Here is a 12,989-nt window from a genome sequence, read left to right on the forward strand (position 1 = left end):
TTGGTTATTGGTTATTGGTAATATGTTATTTGTTTCTCTTTAATGTTCTGCTTGTACTAGATACCATGATAATATGTTGTGTCTCCATTATAACTTGCTGTGTATCCTGTGTACTGTCCTGGTTCAATAAAAATTTTTTTTTAAAAAAAAGACATCGTCTATATCCTGCATTTTACAACCCCCACCCTGCCCCTCCTCTGCCTGACGTCACCGCCCGGCGTAACGCCCTGCACGAGCCGAGGCTATTAAATGCAATTGCAATTTAAGGAATCTCAATTTAGAGATTCCTTAATTGCGATTTTTGCATTTGGGAAGATGCATCCCAAATGCAAAAATACCGGTCACAAATAGAAAGATTCTGAGAATCTGCCCATTTGCCACCATTTTTTTGCTTCATGCAACTTTGTTAAAATACTTGTAAATACCAAAGAGGGTTTCAAGGATAACATTTATTTTGCAAACTACTTTTTCAATGGTTAGCATTGCTATAATGATTCCCTAATATACATTTTTTTTACATTTACAGTCTATTGAAAAGTATTGTGGTGTCTGCAACCAAAAAGCTTCAGTAACTTATACAGAAAAACTTATGGTAAGAATCTTTTCTGAGTTGCGTACACTATATTTGAAAGCTGACTATGCACCGTCAAGGATGTGTAATTTCTATAGCCCGACGCACAGCACATATTGTTTGAGGTCAAGGGCAACAAGTGTTCATGTATATTGTGTCCTTGGCACAAGTAGGCCCAACTCCCACCAGCACAAACCCTATGTCTGGCAGTTAGCAGTTCCACATAATGGGTCAGAGAAGGGCACCGTCTGTAGTTAACGTAATATGTTGACCATATTTTAATACAGTTCAAACCTGTATTTATTGTTCATTAATTGAATGCATTTATTACTCGGGTGCGCACTCTAAGTAAATGTTGTAACCTCTTAGTGCACAACTGTCAGTGGCTCCAGTATACAAAAGCGTGCACCTCTCTAACACACCTGACCCACGTATACTTATCACAAATGTCTACTGCCGAGTTAATATTTCTGTCCATATGTTAAAGACCTTCAAACTTGTACAACATTGATGCAGTTATTATTATTAGTTAGAGTGACTCTTCCAAATAAATGTTGTAAACTCAGACTGCACTAATAACAATTTCTGTAGTAAAAAGTGTACACACACTTCCAAAGTTTAGCACTATGAGGCTATGTATACTGCTCCCACAATACTCTGCGATTTGACGCAAATAATTGCAGAAGCTTAAAAGCAAGTTTGATAATACTTTGCTTTCAAAATAAAATGTTCATAAAAAAGAGAAAGCAGGAAAGAAACATTTTGCTAAACTACTATAACATTTCTGTTACCATTTTTTGCAGTATCATTTAATAACGTGTTCATCCATGCTAGTATTTCCCCAAAATATTCATTATGGAAAATCTCTGTAACTACTTTCAATAAGATTATTGGAAACAAAATTCAACAACCATTGGCAAACACAGTAGGTCTGAAATTGATGGTCACCTTTTTACTTTTGTCATTGTGTGACTCATTTTAGCATCGTGTTTGTAAAATTTAATTGCCATGTAAGCTGCTGCCCCCTCACTATTATTATTATTTTTTTAAATCTGTTTATTAGCATAGTAAGTAGAGCAGTTACATACATATTCGAGCGCAGTAGTAATCAGGGTGGTACATGCATGTGCTTGCCCAGAACATATAAATACATAGTATAATTGATTTTTCGTTTTGTTGTTGTCTGTAATCATACCAACTGAACAAACCCAAGTCGTTCCCGAACCCTCCCTCCACCCTCGAGAATCCCTCCTGACACTCTCTCAATATGCACATAACCGTAGTATTTACAACTGGGTCACCCATGACACTGTAACATGTAGCTTTATCTATACACACAGGTAGGTTGAGGTAGAATGGTCGATGGTTCGGGATTCCCCGTACCCCATTACAGTGCACCACAGTCAGCGACGGTGCATGAAGGACTAGATCAGGACACATTTATCCTACAAGTGGTGAGTCATGTGTATCCCCATCGTCCCCGTCATCTCCAGCTTCAAACGTTCCCACCGTGGCAAACCAATCCAGTGAGATCTGCGTTTTCCGGAGACCTCTGCGTTCCTCTCGCTGCAGTGCTTCGCCTTCTGCCTTACCCCACCGTATTACCTCTGCTTTCCATAATTCAGGGTTGGGTGGTTTGGGTGACTTCCACCTCATCGTGATGGCACGCTTCGCTATTAACAGGGCCAAGTCTGTAAAACGTGTCGCCACGGTTCTAGTGCGTTTTGGTGGTCCCAGCCCTAACAGTGTATGTTCTAGTGCAGGTGATCGGGACAGAATACCAGCCCTCTCAAGCGAGTCATTGACAGTGGTCCAGTAATACCCCAACTTAGGGCATTGCCATAGCATGTGTATTAGCGATGCGTCGTCAGTGTCACATCGGGGGCAGTTGCTATTCGCGTCAGGGAACATCACATGTATGCAGTGTGGGGTCAGGTAGGCTCTATGTAGCAACATCAATTGAATAAACTTGAACTTGGGGTTCCTAGCTACCTTTTTGGGAAACTGAAGGATACGCTCCCACTCTTTGTCTCTCAGAGGCCTACCGATATCTTCTTCCCATGCCGCCAGGAGTGGTGAGAGTGTGAGTGCCCTCCCCATTTTGATGCTAGCAGTGAGCCATTTGGTCAGATGGCCGCCTGTGCCCATGAGGTAGTGCATTGTTATTAGAGGGTTTGTAACAGGCTCTTGGCCCTCAGGTGACCACTTGTGTGTTATATAATGGCGAAGGCCAGCGTGTAAAAGGAATGAGCCCCTAGGAACGCCATGTGCGGCTCTAAAGTCTTCAAAGGATAATAGGTGCCCCTCTGCAAACAGGTCACCCACGTGCGACACTCCTGCGTCGTGCCAGGGCACCAGCGTGTTTGTCGTAAGTGTTCCCGAGCCCAGTGGGATACCCAAGAGTGGGATCGTGGGGGCATAAGATGTCTTGGGGGACGTGTACTTCAATGCCTTCCGCCAGTATGTTATCTCCAGCCTGAGGAGTGGCGGGGCGTCTCTCGGTAGATCCGAGCTGGGTAAAAGTAATGTGTGTACTCTCCCTTTTGCATGTTCATCCTCCGACACATTGATCTCATGAAGATTGCGACCCGCCACCCAGAAGGCCAGCCACTGTAGCTGGCACGCATAGTTGTAAGCCCTAAAGTCCGGTAGGCCCATTCCACCGGAGTCGGAGGGGAGCTGCAGCTTGGCTAGACCTATGCGTCTGCGGCCGTGTCCCCATACAAGTTCAGTGAGTAGTGTGTCAAGGGTCTTAAATGTCGCTGCTGGGATCAGGAACAGCAGATTGGTGAAGTGGTAGATGAGACGGGGGAGCATCACCATCTTAGAGATTGCCGCTCTGCCGGTTATTGAGAGGGGCAGTGTTAGCCAGAATTGAATTTGCGATTTCAGTGTTCTAATGGCCCTCCCAAGGTTGCCGTCTATCATCATGTCAGCCTCCCTGTAGATGTGCATCCCAAGGTATCGGAAAGTGGTTTCCGCCATCTGGAATTTGTGAGGGGCGAAGGGTAGGGGAGTAGATAGGCTTGTGGTTGCAAAGGTGAACCCATAGGACTTAGATTCGCTTATGGTGAGGCCAGAGATCGCCCTAAAGTCCTCGAATACTTGGGGTATAGGGCTCAGGTCGCCCCGCAGGTCTCGGAGATGTAATATGATATAATCCGCATAAGCGGACACAATGTGCGCTGTCCCGTGCCTCTGTACACCATAGCGGGGGGCCATCATCCAGAGCTTACAGAGCATTGGTTCGAGGGCGAGGATAAAGAGGAGGGGGGAGAGCGGGCAGCCCTGCCGGGTGCCTCTCGCTATAGCTATGGGTTCTGAGATGTGGCTGGAGGTGCGCACTCTAGCTGTGGGGAGGGTGTACAGTAATCTGACCCAGGCAATGAATTCGGGTGGTATCCCGAATTTTAACAGTGTGGCAAACATATAGTCCCACCTAAGGGAATCGAACGCTTGCTTCAGATCCAGAGATATGCAGCCCTCGGAGCTCGCGTCCACTTGGTCGCCGAGCATCAGCTGGGCTAAGCGCCTGAGATTCATGGCCGTATTGCGGCCCGGTACAAAACCACATTGGTCCGGATGGATCAGCTGTGGTATGTATTGCACGAGTCTCGACGCCAGCACTTTGCTCAAGATCTTGGAGTCAGTATTGAGAAGGGACAGGGGTCTGTAGTCGGCCATCCATAGCCCGTCTTTGCCAGGCTTTAAGAGGGATGTGATTAACGCTTGCATGGATGATTGTGGTAGAGAGGCTGTCCGTAGAGCTTCCAAATAAACAGTGTGTAACCGTGGGGCCAGGAGGTCAGTGAATGTTGCATAGAATTCGGCCGGTAGGCCATCTGTTCCGGGGGTCTTGCCCTTCGGGAGAGCTCGTATTGCCTGCCTAATTTCCGCTACTGAGACGTTGCGCTTCAGTTCTTTGCATTGCCTGTCAGTGAGTTGGGGTAGGTCTAGATCCCTCATGAAGGCCTCGAATGCAATCTCTGATAGGGGCTGTGGAGGGCTGTACAGCGTGGTATAATAGTCCTTGAACGCCGTATTAATCCCTACTTGGGTGGAAGTCGGGCTGCCTGTCTGGTCTAATATTTCCAGGATCGGGTGGCAAATTGGGGAATCACGTAGGAGGCGGGCTAGTAGGGGACCGGCTCTATCTGCCTGTGTATGCTGCCTATTCGTGTATTCTCTACAGTCTAGAAGCCTCAGGTCTTCCAGCAGCTCCGCATGTCTAATGTGAGCCTCCTGCAGTGGCGTGAAAGGTGCATTTGTGCCCGCTGCTTCATTCTCTAGAGACGCTAGTGAACCCTCCACTTCCTTCAGTTGACTGATTACCTCCCGTTTCCTGCCCACTCGAGCGGTCATTGCTGTCCCCCTGAGACAGACTTTGAAAGCGTCCCATTCTATCTGACGGGTGCTGGCTGTGTTCACATTTGTGGAGAAGTAGGTTTCTATAGTGTCGGACAGGGACGACCGGAAGACCGAGTCTTCAAGGAGATCTGGAGACAGCCTCCAAGTTGGGATGGGGGCCAGCCGCCTGCCCCACTGGCAAGTGAGCTCTACGGGGTTGTGGTCGGATAGGGTTTTCCCCATATGTTTGGTCTGAACAATTGAGTCTGTGAGGGAGCAGGAGCAGAAAACATGGTCGATTCTGGTGTGGAGCTGGTGGGGTGGGGAGAAAAAGGTATATTCCCTCTCCTGTGAGTGTGTGCTGCGCCATGCGTCTGCCAAATCCCAGCCCTCGGCCCACCGTGTTAGAGCGTCTGCCTGTTTCCTGCTCTCAGCGGCCTGCAAAGGTGGATGTGACCTATCCAGTGTAACATCAAGCACAGAGTTGAAATCTCCCCCAATTATCCAGCGGTGATCAGCCCAATCTGCAAGTACCCCGTTTACAGTTAACAAAAACTCCGATTGACTTGTGTTCAGTGAGTACACACAACCAAATACAATAGCATCCCCGTCCAACAGTCCCCGCACAAATACATAACGTCCTTCCTGGTCAATTCTTTGCTCCAACACCTGGAAGGGGACAGAGCTGCGAAGCCAAATTGCCGCGCCCCTAGAGAACGCAGAATAGGAGGTAGCAAAGAGCTGCCCTCTCCATTTCTTGCGTAGCTTCACGTTTTCAGCAGCGTTCAAATGTGTCTCTTGCAGGCAAGCAATCTGTGTCCCCCTGCGGTTGAGTTGAGCCAAGATTCTATGGCGTTTGTGTGCTGATCCCATGCCCCGTACGTTCCAGGTGCACAATTGGTAATTATTAAGAGGCCCCATAACTATCTGTGTGGTGCGGTAAAGTGAAACACCCGGGTGACCATGTCAGTTCTGTTTTGCTATAAGGTGAGAGTGTCTTGCGAACATGTAACCCCTTAACAATAAGGTCCCCAAGCCAACGTGCCCGGGAGCCAAACCATGGTGCCCAACGTGGGCACAAGTCAGTTAAGTTCGTGTGCATACTGGGGGTAGTAGGCCTCTGGCGACTGTCACTTAACGGCCTGCATGGGCATGATAGCCCTCGACAGGGTGGGCCCCTGTGCAACCCACCATACATGAAGGGGATCAGTTATACGTTACCACCCGGAGGGGATCAATCGTGTCGCCGCTCAGAACTCCGCCGCCATCTGGGCTGTGATCTTTGGAAATAGTTGTAGGCTGTCTACTGATCCGGATACCTCAGTGTGGGTGTCGGTGGTAACGGTGAGTATGTTTCCGGTTGCTCCCGCGTCGTGAGCGGCCAGTGCCTCCTCCGTTAGCCGCAACTGTGGTGATGAGTGGCCCGCCGTCTGACCTCCGGAAGGGTGTGCCTTCGCCGGTGTTCCATGGGAAGGGTGATGTCTGGGGCTGGAAGTGTTGTTCCGTCGGTCTGGTGGGCTCCTGTGGCTGCCGCTGCGGTGATCTTCGAATGGGTCCTGTGAGTTCGTTGGGGTCAGTGTGACTTCCATCCATTCTTCCGCCTCTTCCGGCGAGTCAAAGAAGTGAGATTTGTTGGCATGCAGTATTTTGAGCCGAGCGGGGAACAGAAGCGCATATTTCATATTTCTGTCTCTCAATTTGCGTTTCACTCCCATGAAGGTGGACCTGGCTCGCTGCACAGTGGGCGTGAAATCAGGGTAGACCGATATGTTCTTATCCTCAAAGCGTATCGGCGCTTTCTCTCTGGCCGCTCTTAGAACAGTGTCCCGGTCTCTATAGTGGAGGAGGCGTGCAATCAAGGGACGAGGAGGTGCCCCCGGTTGTGGGGGTTGCGACGGCATCCTGTGTGCCCGTTCTACACTGTATAGGGCAGTAAGGGGTTCCTGGACCACCAGTTTCCACAGCCAATCCTCCACGAACTGGGTGGGGTTCCTTCCCTCGCTTCTCTCCGGAATGCCCAGGATGCGGACGTTATTGCGGCGGACACGTCCTTCTGCGTCGTCCACCCTATCCCATAGTTGTCTGAGCTGTTTCTCCACGTTCTCCAACTTCGTGGAGTGTTCTGTCTGCTGTGGTATGAGGTCACTCAGCGCTATCTTCTGTTCCGCGACCCGCTCCGCCAATTTGTTATGGTCAGCTCGCAGTAGGGACAGGCCAGTCGCCATATTGTCTATGCGCGATTCCAGTGCTTTGCGCGTCACGCGTATTTCATTTAGGATAAGGTCCAACTTGGCGTCCTGGGATCCCTTCCCGGTCGGCGGGATGATGTCCATGTTGGAGGAGGCCAGCGGGTCCTCGGAGCCCGTGGACTGCATGTCCGTCGGAGCGCCCTGGTCCTGAGTCTTGCCCCTGTGTCTGCCCATTGACCTCGTAAGCAGGGTGGCGCTGTAGTGGTTGCAGCAGTCTGCCACGCCCTCGCAAATGTCCACTCAGGGCGCCGGACAGCGGCTGCGGAGGATCTGAGTTGTGTTGGAGAAAGGCAGTTGTGGTGTAGACCCCAGGATTGGTAGGGACAGTGCAAGCTCGCTTATTGTGGCGCCGCTGTAGGGTGGGCCGGCGTTCCACTGGGGGCCTTGCGGGCTGGTGTGACCGCAGTCCTGCGAGGTGGACGGGGGGAGATAGCAGGTCCCAGGTTACTGCGAGGCGGATCGTCTATGGAAACCGGGAGCGCAACAGATTCCAGGTATGTAACGCTGTGGCAGGGCGCCGAGGCGCGTGACGCACTCCCTCACCGTGGGCCGGTGCCGGCAGCTCAGGTACCTGGGGCCCGCGTCTCGCTGCGAGGTACGCGGGTCCTTGATGCGCGCCACCTCGTGCCAGGTCCTCGCCACCGCGTGAACCAGGGGTAGGCAAGGCGTCGCAGCCGAGATCCGGGGGTCCCGTCTCAGCCCCGGCGCGGAGACAAGATGGCGCTGGTAAAATTGCCTCAAAGTCGGGCCATCCCCCGTCCCGCAGTGCCCAGTGCAGCCAGAGGGAAGCGGAGTCCACAGTGCCGATGGCGGGTTACACGCACCGCCCGCCCCGCTGTCCTCGCCCGTGTTGCTGATGGTGTGTGCTCCGCTGGTGCTGCGGGCGGGCGGCGGGCCGGTCCGGGAATGCTCCTGCGTCCCCAACGGGCCTCACGGCAGGGCGGGCCGGCTGGGGGTTGAAGCAGTTGAGGGGGAGGCAGCGGGGCCACAGGCAGGGTAGGGCACCCCTCCGCACTCCGGTGCCTCGGCTGGTGTCACGGCTTACTTCTGGTCCGGGGTTCCGACTGGATCGCGATAGCAGCTGGGGGCAGGTCGGGCAGGCCACGCAATTTAGGCCGAGGCTTCACGCTGCTCCGTAGGCCGCAACAGGTGCCGCGGCCACGATGCTTTTACGGTGCGGTCCGGGGGGGAGCTACACTTCACCGCTGCACGCCGCTCACTCCCGGAGGTTTCGTGCACAGGATTCAGGTGGGCTGCAGGTAGGGATTACAGGATAAATCGCTTGTATTCAGGGCTAAGGACGGAGCTTGGAGACTACACGTCCACCATGATCGGCTCTTGGCCACGCCCCCCTCGCCCCCTCACTATTATAACAAACTTTGGGAAAAGCAAAAAATATTTTTGGTTTTAAAAAGCACAAACTTCCACAGTAGTTACTGTAACTGAACGAAACTACTTTGTGTGCTGATGTACTCCTTGTGAAACAGGATAATGCTGTGACTCACAGTGAAGCCATCCGATACAAAGAGAGGGAGAGAGAGAGAGACAGCGAGAGAGAGAGAGAGAGAGAGAGAGACAGGAGAGAGAGCAGAGTGGATGAGAGTGGAGGGAACAGAGAGAGAGAGAGAGAGAGATGTAATAAAAGCAAAAGTTCACGGTTAATGCCAGACCAAATTTGCGGCCCAATTATTCAAGAAAGTCTCAAAAGTGCACCCATGGAATATGTCCTAGCATTAAGTGCAGCTATACAGCTTTTCTGAATTCCCAAAAATGTACACAAGTAGGACAAGAAATAGTACTCCTAGAAAATATTTGTGGACTACATTTTAGCATGAGCAAATTTGCATGTGTAGATTTGCTCATGCGAAAATCTGAATGTTTACAAATTCACTTTTCCCCCAACACCTTTTTTCCCAACTCAGAAAGAAGGTTGATGTCTGCCATTGTCGGGAAGAAATTTCCAACATTCTTCACTATAACAAATGATTAGAGAAGAGTTCTTAAAAACGCATAAAACATGGAAGTTAGTGGGATTGCACAGACTCGAAGGGCCATTCTGACCCTGGAACTATGTTTACCATGTAAATACATATACACTTTTTATTTCAAAAAGCTATTCATCTTTAAACCATGCAATATTAATTACAACTTACTTTTCACAGGCCCAATGTTTCGAATGGATGTATGTCGTTACAACGCATGCTTTTTTCACGCATGCCTTTACAACACAGGTTTTACAACGCAAGTCGACTTGCGTTGGGGGGCGTTGAATAGTGAATAGTTTAATTTACTCTTCCAACTCCAGTCCCCGTGGATAGTAGGGAAGGTTTTGGATAGTAAATTAAACTATTCCCTACCCTACAGCGCCCCCAGCGCAAGTCGTTGTAACAACTTGGGTTGAAAAAGTTGCGTTGTAAAGGTACTGCGTGGAAAAAGTTTTGTTGTAAAGGATGTTTCCCGTTTCGAATGCAGCAGATGACCACCTTCAATCCATAAAAGGAAATGTAAATCATACTTACCTGTTACTACCTATATATGTAAAACAAAATTCATTTTGTTGAGTCTAAACACACCTCTTGCATTAGGACTATGAAATATTGGTGTAAAATATAATACATTCTATTGTCAGATATCTACCTTGGTGACAGTGGAATTACCACTACTTTTTAGACTACTATTGAACAATATTGTGTAGAGGACCGGTGTTGCTTCTTGACCTTCAAAGAGGAACATTTAAATGTATATTTCAACAGGTAAACAAAATAATTGCTGAATTTCAAGAAGAAAATTAAGTATCAATGTTACAGGAACTCTGCTCCAAATCTAAAAAGATTACTATCTCAAGCTTTTACAACCCTGAATGCTAGGTTTTCTGTGAGACGATGCCCATGCATAACCATGCTAAGTTTTGTTTAGCTCCATGAACACATGTAGTGTAACCTATCAAACACTTTAAAATGCTACCCTCCCACTAGTTCTAAAGGGGGATGTAGAATTCAACAGTTCTTCACAAAATAGAATTGGACGTCACTAAGTACAAAGTGTTTCTGTATTATGAAAGCTCTAATGTGTCCCTTAAAGATTCCAGCAAAGTCCACACACATACTAACTGAAACACACCAACCATTAGTAACCTGTTAAATTTACCAAACAACTCTTTCAAGGTGTGATCAATCCAAAAAATCCTCCTTTGGCACAACAAATATAGTGCAACACTTAAACAACTTGCACCGCAACAACTTAGCTTCACTGCAACACAGAGATTGCAGAACAACCGACTTCCTGCTGCATCAAGCACATCAACTACTGCAACAGTATCTTCCGCAAACAGTCCATGCTCACATATTGATCTTCAATTTGGTAAACTTAAATTTCTATGCATTTATTGCGAATAACTTTTGTGTTACACGAAACAGTCTATCAACCTCATCAAAAACAACAAACAGAAGTGTCACTGTCCTTAACATTACTTATTAGACATTTATCAAACTTTTTTGTTGTAAAAACTACCCCGTCCAAAGGCAGTGGAAAATTTGCACACTTGCTGCCTTTCTTGGCTGGAGTTATGAATTATTCTAAAATTAATTCAAATTCAAAATGCAGACCCTTTATTCAGCCTTCATGCTAACTACAAACTGTGAATACCAGTGAGTAATTTGCACACTTCTGTCCTTTCTTCCGTCCTTTCTACCGCACAGTGACTGTACTTTCTGCACTTGCACTGTTTGCTTAGATGTGATACCCACTTCTCAGGCTCCCACTACAGAATCTGACGCACAGTCTGTGTGATGGACTACAAAACCAAACACCCACTTCCTTTACAAAGCCGTCGGTAGTTTCCACATCTCCTGTCTTTCTTAATTTTCACCTTATTCTGTATCCACTAGCATAAACACACCTACCTGCAGCCTTTCCTGACTGTCTTTGCCAACTATTATTCTAATTCAAAGTAGAGACCCTGAAAAGGGTCGGTTGTTCTTATTTTTAAACTCTACGGCCCACAGTGGAAACGTAGTACACTTGCTTTGCTTCCTTAGATGTGGTAGTCATTTCGCAGCCTCCCACTGCGGAATACAACACCCTCTCTGTATAATAAAAAGGATATTGAAAGATCCACTTCCCTGACAAGGCAGAGAGTAGTTTGCATATCTGCAGCCTTTCTTATTTTTCACCGAATTCATCTTCTACTTGATCTAGACATGATCCACACGTACACACACTTACTTGCTGCCTTTTTTGGCTGGGGTTATCAATTATTCTTCAATTTCATATTCTAATTCAAAGACAAGGCCCTTTATCGATCCTTTTTGTTGTAACTACTTCCCCAACTAAACACACTAGGTAATTTGCACTTTTGCAGCCAACACCAATATTGGACATTTTAATAAAAAATGTTGTAGCTGGTCCAGTTTCAATATCAGGAAGAACTTTTGTAACTGTTGCAATTATTTTTCATAATGAACCTTCTACAACATCTGGACATTACACTGTTTATTTAAAATCACTGAAAGCTTGGATACATTGTAATGATAGGCAATTAGTTTATAAGCAACGTTTGCCTAAAGAGTTACCAAAATGTTACCTAGTATTTTTAAAGTCAAAATTTTAAGATCAAAATTTTGCCTTTTTAGGATTACTACTGTTAAGGTAGATTACTCTGGTGTTGTAGAGTATTTTATAAGTGAGGGTGAGCAGCTTGAAGATGATCCTATTCTTGGTATTAAGGCAGTGTAGATGTATCAGGTGGTGAATGATGTGGCTGCAGCAGAGGACTTTGATAATCACTCAGTCTTTTGGACTTGTTGTAACTGTTGTACATGTTTGACTGGAATTCCTATATACAGTGTTTAGCCACTGTGTAGTCTGCTGCTCATGAAGGACTGTATCACTGTTTTTCTTTTGTTCACGATCCAATTGTAAATGTTGCAGAGCATGTGGAGGGTGTTATAGCAGTACGAGGAGACGGTGTAGACTTGCTTTCACATACAAAGGGAGGAGTTGAGGATGAATCCTAGGTTGTGCACATGCTTGATAGGTGTTGGTACTGTCCACAATGTACTCAGCTAGCGTAAGTCATCCGAGGCTGAGAAAGTGGGTGTGAAGAAGACTACCTTCATTTTGTACAACTTCATGTTTAGAGAACTGCTCTTTATGTACTTGGTGACGTTGCAGACATTCTTATGTTTTACATTATTTATCTTCCACTCAATCAACACATTATCTACACGTACACACACACACACACCTACTTTCTACCTTTCTTGCCTATGGTTAACAACCGTTTCTTACGCTCCCACTGCAGAATCCGACTAACACTCTGTAATGTACTGGAAAACAAAACACCCATTTCCTTTACAAGACAGTAGGTTCTTTCCGCTTCTGCCACCTTTCTTCCTTTTCACCTTATTCCACATCCACTACTTCAAATACACCTACCTACTACATTTCTTGCTGCCTTTGCCAAGTATTATTGTAATTCGAAATGGAGTCCCTTAAATGGGCCCGGTGTTGTAATTTTTCAGCCCTACCACAGCAGTGGCAACCTAGTACACTTACATTCCTTCATTTCATGTGGTAGTCATTTCTCAGACTCCACTGCGAAATTCGACAATCTATCTGTATAATGAGGTGTGAAACCAAACATCCACTTCCTTGACAAAGCAGTGGGTACTTTGCACCTCTGCAGCCTTTCTAATTGTTCACCTTTTTTATCTTCTCAATCAACACATCATCTACACATAACACACACCAACTTGCTGCCTTTTTTTGTCTAGGCTTATCAATTATCATTGAATTTTAAATTCTGATTCAAACTCATGCCC

General features: G+C 47.2%; 1 long non-coding RNA gene across 1 annotated transcript in view; it reads left to right on the top strand.

Moving 5' to 3' along the window:
- The first annotated feature begins 542 nt into the window (after window positions 1-542).
- Window positions 543-12,989, top strand: part of LOC147692025 (uncharacterized) — a 172,183-nt gene continuing 159,736 nt past the window's right edge. The window contains exon 1 of the long non-coding RNA XR_015299804.1: window positions 543-592. This is a non-coding gene — a long non-coding RNA (uncharacterized LOC147692025). The remainder of the gene's footprint in view (window positions 593-12,989) is intronic.

This window comes from Lissotriton vulgaris, chromosome 9, assembly GCF_964263255.1.
Source record: "Lissotriton vulgaris chromosome 9, aLisVul1.2, whole genome shotgun sequence".
Lineage (NCBI taxonomy): Eukaryota > Metazoa > Chordata > Amphibia > Caudata > Salamandridae > Lissotriton > Lissotriton vulgaris.